The following is a 10849-nucleotide window of genomic DNA, read 5'->3' on the forward strand; positions in this document are numbered from 1 at the left end:
AACATGTAAGCAGTTATATTGCCATCCGCGAAGAGAACATTTTTTTTGATAGGTACTAATAGTTATATTTATTTAAATCATTTAATATTCATCACTATTATACTATGTAATATGTATTATAATATTGAAGATAATAAAAAATAATATTGTAATATCTACAATTTGTAAAATTGTGCCAGAGAGAGGGATTATTTTATGTTATTATTAAACTTATATTAAAATACCAGAGGATATTTTTCATTTTCCATAATTTCATCTCGTAAAAACAATAAAAATAAAACAATAATAATAATAATAATAATATTATTCTAACGTAGTATTTGAATATTTTTTTCGTTAATTTAAATTGCGTCGTCATAACAATTTACTTTAGTTATGGTTGTTATTTAAAAATTTAAATTAATTTTCACGTTTTATTTCTATAACTTTCCGATTATACTTAAGTTTGATTAAAATGTAAGTTAAAAGTTTAATGAAAACTTTCTCGAATACTTTTAAAATATAAAACTAATTTACATAGTGTAATAATGAACTCAAGAATTTCTATGAACAACGTTTCCGTTGCACTCAATTATAGTTTTTTTTTTAGATTCTTCTATATTAAGCTTTTAAATACGGTTATTGGGATAAAAAAAACTTAATAATACCATTAAATTAAAATAATTCCACATTTATTGGAAGTAAAAGAACAAAAAAGTTTTAATGGAAATTATAGGAAATCCTAAATGTTTATCACATATAAATGCTAAAATACATAATAAATAGATAGTATGATATACCTATTGTATTTCTAGTTATATAATATATCCAAATGTTTTGTATTTGATTCAATGCCAGACATTCCAGACAAGTATATTAATATGTATCCTTAAAGTACATAAATTATTTACTAGATAACTATAATACATATATTGATGAAAATGTAAATGTTTTCCAAAAATATGGAAATTCATGACGAAATATTTGTATAGAACTACCAAAATTATGAATTGTTATTCGTTTCACTTGCACTATAATGAGAATTCAGTTTTTTTAAATCACAACCAATTTATTTTTAAAAGTTTTAGTTGAAAATTTGCAAGACAGAAGTTTAATAAATTAAAATAGATTTTAATATTTTAAATATTAATATAATATATAATATTGGAATATAATTTAAATATTCCAAAAAATAAATCAACTTTATCTATATGTACTGAAACTAGTAAGTCTGAGTGGTTCAAAAATAAAAACATCTCGTTATACTATCGTATGTTAAATATATGACATATAGTATTAATTATTAGGTAATTAAGCGACTTTTTTTAATTACATCATTGGTTATTGTTATATTTCTTTAATACTAAACTGTATGCAATGTTATTTTAAGTAAAAAAAAAAATATAATTACAATTAACCTTATAACAATGACATAGTATTTAAACATAATTACGCTAAAAAAAAAAAAATAAATACAATATAAACTATAATATAATTAATAATCATAATACTGATTATATACTAAACGCTTATATTATACATAAAAATGCAAAATTTTCTCTAAGAAAATATAATATAGGTATAATAGTTTGAGTATGACAAATATTATATGCAGGTGGAAACGAGAATCAAACCTTTTTTTTTTTAATAGAGGCGAAAACGGTGGTTTAAAATTTCGACAGAAACGGTACATGCCCAGCTATATAAACATATACACTTGTGTTATGAGCAGAATGCATTTATGTATACGTTTTGCCGGGTACGAGGTTTTGAGCTTTTAATATTTTATTTGCGTAATGTATCATAATGTTAATCTTGGAAAAAAAATGTTTGATAAACTCAAAGTGAACTGAAGCGTATTAAATAGATATTTATTAAGTCTAAAAAAATAGTCTCCAATGGTTAGGGTGAATTATAAAAATATTAAACACACAAGTCGTTAAAATTATTTTAACTTGTTTACGATTAATCTTTTGGCCACCGAATAACCGTTAACCGTTATCGTGACCGGTGCAGCAGAAACATTTCTGTCCGCCACATAATATTAATCTAAATATTAAAACATATTTAAATTAAAATTTTAAAAATGTATACGTGTTTAGTGTTTACGCCGCAGTACGGTGCACCGTGTCCAGTTTAAAGGTACACTGTATAGAAAAAAAAGACTTTCCACCTCAAATATTGCTGTGTACATAATACCAATGCATTTGCACACGGCGCTCGCTATGCGAATTTAATTTTAACGTAAAAAAAAAAAACAAATGGTTAGATTCATTTCGGTTTTGTACATATTATATAAATAAATTAATATAGAGATAACAATAATCGAATATACGTGCGCGCTTTCGTTTTGCGTAACGTTTTTCGCTTAAATTAAAATCAATGACGTTGCGTAGGTACACACGTTTACACGGGATATTAACCCAACCGTGGGTATTCGTTTCATGAAAAAAAAAAAATAATAATAATAATACTTTATACTTTCAGGACAGTATGATAATAATGTATATATGATTCCGTAATTAATTTACAGAAAAAAGGCACATTTTATGCAAATCTCGCAAGTAAAATAAATATTATTAATATTTATTTTAAGTTAAGGCAATAATAATAATATTACCTTAACCGGCGCGCGTGCACTTTATAATGTATAGTAATGTACCGAACGTTCGTCTAAAGCTCATAGATTATAACGTATAATTAATATTGCATATTATATACGTAGAAATAAGAACAATATATACGCGTTGGTACCTGTAGTATAATAATACTAAATAAAGATAGCAGTTTGGTATGGAAAAATTCTTAAGATTCAAATTTAGGTATTATATAATACGCATTTGTTCGTCAGTAAAACATACCTCAACGTTATTTTCCATGAGTCTAGTCACAATGTTGTATTGTACAGATGAGATGGCATAATCATGCAGAGTGATTCTTTTATTAGTTGTACCTATTCATTGAATATAGTGTATAGTACTTAATAATTTCCATTGTCGTTATTATAATCGATATTACCCTCGGTGGTAATATTTTATGTGTTTTTTAAAAAATATGTTTTTTCTTAAATTATTTAAAATCAATTATTAACTATTTACATAACTCTTGTTATAACAAGAATTTATTAAAATAATTTTTTTTTTTAATTTCATCATAATCTGAAACAGAATGTTTTTCCGAGAATTTTGATAATTCATAAAAATCCAACCAGTATACCGAAGATTAATTATTAATTATTTCACTACGCGTAGATAATTGATTATAGCTTGCATAGTATTTTAATTTAAAACTATTGAGATAAAATGGAAAATTTTCTGTTCATTATTCTGTTTATTAAAACTTGAAATAGACACTCATACATGAATTAGAACAAATTAATTACCAATTTGAAATAGATCACGATTGTGATTATCGAGTTTAAATATAAAACATCACTAAACTTGGCAGTAATAACTAATAAACGTGTAAACTAGGAACGTGTAACAGGAATATTTTGGTAATAAAAAAATACATTTATGCACGACTTCTATTATTATAATACCAACTTTTGTGCTCATGTGTTTCCACAAATTTCTATACACAGATTTTCACAAAAAAGAATCCCGTCTAATCAATAATTTATTTTTATTTTCATAAATTAAATTTTAAACGTTTACCAGCACGATTGGTTATACTGCGGTGTATATATTTAAAATTATGCTTTCATTATGACGATGGATTATGATTTGACAAAGACGCTCACCTTCATTAAACTGTTTTCTTCTAATGTAATATACAATCTATTCAAATATTTAAATTTTTAGAATTATTGTGTATGCACAAAGAATAGGTAGGTATATTCAAACGAGTAATTTTTGATTTATTCAATTTTTTATAGTAAAGATGATTGATCCACAATTTATAATCGTAGGTACAATAAAAATCATAATAATAATAATTATCTTTAAAATTTTATAATTTGTAATATTTGTCTGAGTCTTATTAAAAATTAGATATTATACTAAGTGTGTATGGGTCTTTTGTTGCATATGTTTTACTTTTGTAGAACTATTTTCAAGAACTATATGTTAATATTATTATTACAGATGGTATACCTATATAATTTATAATGTTGATAATTACTTGTCCAAATATTGATTAAGATACATTAATATTTAAATGTACAGTATTTGTTGTCGTTTGAAAAAAAAAAGGAGTTTATATCGCCACAGGATAATCCTTTAGTGGTATGGAAATCCAAATGTTTAAAAATGATCCTTACTTAAGTAGGTAGGCCCGGTAGGTTAAGTTACCCAAGTGAACTCTACGTATACTTAAATTTCCTAAAATTAGAGTACTAATAAATTCATTATTAAAGGTTGAAATAGTGGTAAGCATATACTCTGAATAATTCCATCACCGTGAGGGCTGAGGTCACGCCTTGATATTAAAGTGTTAATAATATATGTGTATAACTGTACATACTTTAATATGTGTTTTGGTATCAATCACAAAGATTTTATCAGCTTTTTTGGTATTTTATTATTTTCACTCGCTTAATATTTAAAAAATACCTTCCATGTTTTTTTTTTGATTTCGCGGCGACATAGTGATGTAAAATATATAAAATAGAATATTATACACTCTCGTGTACTCAGTACATGTATACATGTAGAATGTAGATATAGGTATTATAATATTCGTCCAAAATGTGCAAATTCTAAGTAAAAAACATAATATTATCATATACAATGGCAATTTTCGAGCGTGTATCAATAAAATATAGCATACAAACGTGTGGGAAACGGTTTTCATTTCACAAGCAATTTAACATACTAATAATGCTCTGCATATTATTTTATAAGCCTATTATATATCATACATATTGTACTGTATGGTATTTTTGCCGGAGCAACACACGCCCGAAGGTTCAACGTCGACGAGAGCGATCAGATTTTTAAGAAAAAAAAATTGAACTCGATTTATCATAAATTATAATATATCTAGATACAACCGAATATAATGCACAATGCACATTATTATTATACATAATAATATTATCCGGTATACCTACTCGCGGACCATATCAAAGTGTTAACTCAGAATAATGCGTTTTGAGATGATCGGGTTTGAAGATTTTGCACTGTTTCAAATAATTATAAATGCGTAACACAAAAAAAATTGTTTCGACATCCAGACTTAAAATTTAAGTTAATTTTAATCCAACATTTTATATAATTATATTACCTTTAAAAATATAACACGAGTGCTAAGGGTTATATAGTGCTAACTATTGTAATGAGATCCACGCACAGTTATAGCTACAGTGGAACCTCGACAACTCGAATCAGTCGGGGGTGAAAAAAAATTTGAATTATCGGAAATTCGAGTTATCGAGGTTCCATTGTATATGTGAATTGGATTTTTAATGCTCAAGAAAAAAATGTAATCTATAAAAAAACCAGTGGTGTGGTATTTTTCTGATTTCCCAGTCACCCTGTAAAAAATATTCTTGGAATATAGTATATAAAGGAGTGCGTTTAGATTTAGGATCATAATAATTATTGTGATATATTGCTGATGTTGTAACCCATACGTTCGTTTCGAGTATTAGAATTGGGTTTCCGCGTAAAAATATATAAATAAATATTAAGAGTATTCGATATCGATAGTTTTTAAAGAGGATTAAATAAGCCATTTTCAAAATATATGTGATGCGTGCGTGCCACCTACGGTGTACATGTCAAATTGTGGATGAATACAGTATTTACGAGTTTTATCCGATTATTTGAATATAGTGGGTATCTACAATTATTATTGATATGATTTGTGTCTATTTTGGTAGAAAACTGAGCTGCAGAGTTCGAATCCCAACAACGAATATGAAAAGACAACGGACGTAGTGTCGTAGTAATAATATTATATAACGATATGACAGGTATATACCTAGGTATCCGTTTTAAGTCGACCGTTTCGATTAATAAAATTAAAGTATTAAACGCATGGCACTGATAATAATATATTATAATATATTGATGTTACCCGGCCATACTTGAATCGGGTCAAATACTTAGTATAATGGCTCTTCGGCATAAATGCATTAGAGTGGAAATACACTTTCTTAGGCAGTATACGGTTTTATTATTCCATGTCAAACCTCTGATATAATATATAGGTATAATATATATATATATATTTTTTTTTTGATCCTAAGATTCGGTTAAAAGAAGAATAAAAAAATGTGTAAATCAGAAAAACATTTAACACGTTTTCGTATATAAACGTGACTGCGTACTATTTTCGTTTTTGCAACACATTATTCTGAATTTTTTTTGCTGTTATTTATTATTATTTTATTATTGTCATTGATATATACCTACGTGTCAATTAACAATGTGGTTAACACAATTTTTTTTTTTTGATATTATTGTTATTAAGTGAATCTTCTCAGTTCACCGATCGGATAATGCTATTTATAAAATATCGCTTGCATTTAATATAATTATACAATATATCTATTGCTTCGTTTACAATCAACCAAATTTAACAGGACACTATATGGTTCGTTACTTCGGTGGTAGGGGTTGCGTAATCCTGCATTTACTTCCAATAACATAACGTTATGGTTATGCTAAATATTAAGTGTATAAGTGTATTATTATTAAAAGGTCCAGAATCCTCATTTTCGAAATACAATGATGGTCTCCTACATAAATATTTTTATATATATATATATATAAATATGTGTGTGTGTTTTTGAGATTGATTAATCTTTTTTTAACACAAATAATAATATTTAAATGGGCATTGACATTTTAAATACTAGGTAAAAAGTGTTAATAATATTTTTTTAGTTATCAATAACTTGTCACTATAGAATGTTGATTAAATACTTATTTAACATTTTAAGTATTCATTAAGATTATATAATTATAATATATCAAATTATCTTATTTACTTTTGCTTATTTATTTTTAATTGAAAAAAAAAATTATATATTTACTCGTTTTCATAACTTGAATTAAAGGGAAAACAATCAATAATAAAATGTAGTAATATTATTAATAACGGTTTTCAAGTATTTATTTTGTGGGCAGCTCTGATCAAATTGGGTATTGGTAAAACTTTTTTTATTCCAAACAAAATTCTAAAATAATGTCCCTGAAGGGAACATTTCGTTCACTGTTGTTTTTTTATGGTGCTCAATGTTGATAATTCCAACAAGATTTTAATTTAAAATACATTTGAATACCAATTCAAAGTATTTTACAATTCCCACATGTAACTGGAGTTATTGGCGCTGCTATTGCATAATATTATGGAAATTGTATAGGATATTTATTAAAACGCACTACCGTAAATTGGGAGTTACTGGTTATACAGCAGTTTAGAACAGAAATCCTTATAAAAAAAATTGAGAAAATAATATTACGCAGAATTCGTTTTTTAATATGTATGTATATTTAACTATTCAATGGTGGGGATACAAATATAAATACTCTTATTTTACCGTTTTAAGCAGCTGTAACTTGTTTTTTAATGTACAGTTTTGAAATAGGATTTGAAATTATCTCCAAAATAAATAATGATGTTTACTTACGTTTTGTTTTCTGTAAAATACTAATACAACTGTATAATATCATATTATTATGAATCTATATAATACACTAAACTATTATATCAATATTTTTATAAGTTATAAATAATATTAAGAAGAATCATAATACATAATGCTATAACCGAGGTATAACCGCGAGTTATCTAATAATGAAACGAAAATTAAGCTGTTTGATCAGAAAAAAAAATGTGTATCACCATTGATTATAATCTATATATACTTTGTCAATCGTTTCTCTAAGACTTCATACGAAAATTGCGACTATACTTGGGATCTTCAAAGCTTCATACTCGCGCTCGCCGCACGTAGGTATGATATACAGCCGCTAAAATAAAAAAAAAACGTATTGTTACAAAAGCAGTAATATAGTCATATTTTTGTTTTCGTACGCTACAGCTGTTTGCTCGGAATTTAAAAAAATAATTGTCGAATGACGGCGTACAGTTTACGGATACAACATCGTTGTATAAAATATATCTATGTAATAATAATATAATATTATGTATATTATATAGGTGTATATGGATTTTTTTTCGTATTTTCAACAGAAATCGTGAAATAATGTGTTTTAGGTGTATAGTTGTTTTTTTTTTATTTATTTTTCCAAACAGGTATCGTGAAATAATAATTTGAATGGACGTATTGTTTTTTTTCTTCTGGACACATATACACTGATCGCGCCGCGGTATCGATGATAATAATAATGGTCGACGGAGTTCAACGAACATCCGCCGCGTACAATTTACCGGTATAATGGGTATATACTGCACAGTATTATTATACAGGTACGATATTTAAACGACCCGCGGCAGGTTATATTATTATATTTCTGATACGAATATCGTTATTTCATACGGCACGTGTTTATTTTAGGTGAAATATGCAAAGTCTAGTTAGAAACTTAGAAATCGATAAATCCGGCACTGTTATCGCGATCGCGACAGTTGTAACGGCGGAACCGCAGGCCTGGTAAATATAATAATATGATAGTAAGCAGTCACTGGCAGAGGAAAAATAATTAATCGGCGTACGAGACGTACATATAGCGGGCGCGACTTATAAACACAAAACTTCAAGAAGGTGGGGTAGGTCGTAAGTAGGTGAAAAGGAATGGTGAGAGAATAAGAGGAAAATAACGAAGTAGAATATAGCACGCCCAACAATACAACTGTGCAGAATCGAATTGAATATATTATAAAGCGTTTAAAACGCGTTTTCGTACTTCGCAGGAGGCACCTGAAACATTTCTCGAAGTGCAACTAGAGACATCGTAGACGACGATTTCGACTACGGCGACGATGCGCTGTCAATGCAATAATATATTATGTTCCTCCACGGCACTTAACGTGACAATAATCTCTGAAGCGTTATAATATACGCCATTCGTAGAGTAGTGACAGTGTAGGACGTAGGTCATAATATTTACATTTATTTTATACTTCTTGCGGTATATTGTATATAGTATATAACGACGGTACGATAATGGTACACGCTGTCTTATTTAAATCGAATGTTCGGAAAAACTATAATATTTTGTTTCCAGTATATTACGTTGTTATTGCGATATTGTAGAAGTACCGTGGAGATTTTCGATAAAAAAAAAATCAAAACGATCGACTCAGAAAATGAGCGTGGCCCCGGTGAAACGGCTCACTCTGCAGTTATACAACCGACCAACGTATCGTAGTGCAGGTCGTAGAAGAGGAAAAACACACGATACTGTTACACAATGTTTATAATATGTAAATACGATTTAGAGCGACCGAAATAGTGTTCGAGTAGACGGTGTAGTTTTTCTCGAATCGTATCGAGTCCATTGGTTTTTGAAAAACAACGCCGGTGATGACACGCGTCTTGCTAAAAGAATAATCCAAAATATTATTATACGACCGATTAACGTATGCGTGGACATGTATTATAGAGCTTTATGGTTGTGTGTTACTATATTATTAGGTACTGTATTGTATATAGATAGGTACTGTACATGGCGTCCGTAGGAATTTGTCTAGGGAGGAGGGAGCAATATTGTATTTTAATTTTTGTTACATCATCTGATTAGCATAATAGTATTATATCTTTAAGCTATTATATTCAATATTCATGTCTATACGCAATCTATAAACATTAAATTATTTTTAATAAAAAAGTAAAAATTTGGTTGTCACTGCACTTGGCCGGATTAGTTAAAAACACTGTTTTTGGTTTTTAATTTCAGAATTATTTTATGCTACATAACGACTATGATAATTGACCCGGAAAAAAGCCAAAAGGGCAATTTCCCCTACTTTCCTTCCCCTTGAGGACACCCTTGGTACTATATTCGGTCCACGACTACTCCGCTCCGTCCACAGAAAACCAATAAATATGCATCATTGTATGTACCAGGTACATTGTACCTACAACGGAACAACGTTGTTGACAACCGGAACATACTACTATACATTATAAATGTAATTCACACATTGATAGATAATAATAGACAAGAGAGTGGGTACCTGTGCGTTAGATATTGTTCTGTACAACCTCTATACCTACATAATATAATCGTTATGTCGAGGCAATGTCGGTAATCCAATATTATGAATAGGCCCCGGATTTACTTAAATAGTTAAATACCCTAAAACTATCGAAAAATGCTAAAAATATTAAAAAAATTAATTAAATTAAAATATTTACAACTTGTGATGTTTATCTTATTGATATACGTGCAGTCTGCGAACATTATGATGATAATCAACGATTATTACCTAAGTATATTTCATATCTACTTTTAAAATATTAAATTTCACTCGACTAATATTAGGTTCGCAAATCCTCTTGATTGCGCTATGAGCTGTATTAATAATGTGTAAAATGAAAAAAAACGTGAAAAATTATTTTTCAATTCATTACCTGTTTTACTAATAAAATTGTTTCTCTATATTGTATTCTTGTTTTTTATATTATTATCATATTTCACTTTATTATCGCTTTACTCTTTACTCCTGGCATTTGAGGTGTTGAACTTAAAAAAAAAATAAACAAATATATATATATATATATATATATATATATATATATATATAGATGTATAATGTATATATATTTTTTATATACTATATAACGTTTTTGTATATTTTTTTAGATTTTTTAGTATATTATACATTTAATAATTCTTTGAGTATTTAAACCTAATGAATGTTATGTACTTACCAAATTTGTAATAATATAATTGATTGAAAAATTATTAAATGTACTAAAGCTAAATTAAATAATTTCAGTTAATTCATTTAT

General features: G+C 27.6%; 1 long non-coding RNA gene across 1 annotated transcript; it reads left to right on the forward strand.

Annotated features, from left to right (window-relative positions):
• Nucleotides 1–8135: 8135 nt before the first annotated feature.
• LOC126552098 (uncharacterized) lies at nt 8136–10435 on the forward strand. The gene is made up of 3 exons (XR_007605950.1): nt 8136–8361; nt 8450–8545; nt 8806–10435. It is a non-coding gene; the product is annotated as an uncharacterized LOC126552098 (long non-coding RNA).
• Nucleotides 10436–10849: the final 414 nt, after the last annotated feature.

Source organism: Aphis gossypii, chromosome X (genome assembly GCF_020184175.1).
Source record: "Aphis gossypii isolate Hap1 chromosome X, ASM2018417v2, whole genome shotgun sequence".
In the NCBI taxonomy this organism is placed as follows: domain Eukaryota; kingdom Metazoa; phylum Arthropoda; class Insecta; order Hemiptera; family Aphididae; genus Aphis; species Aphis gossypii.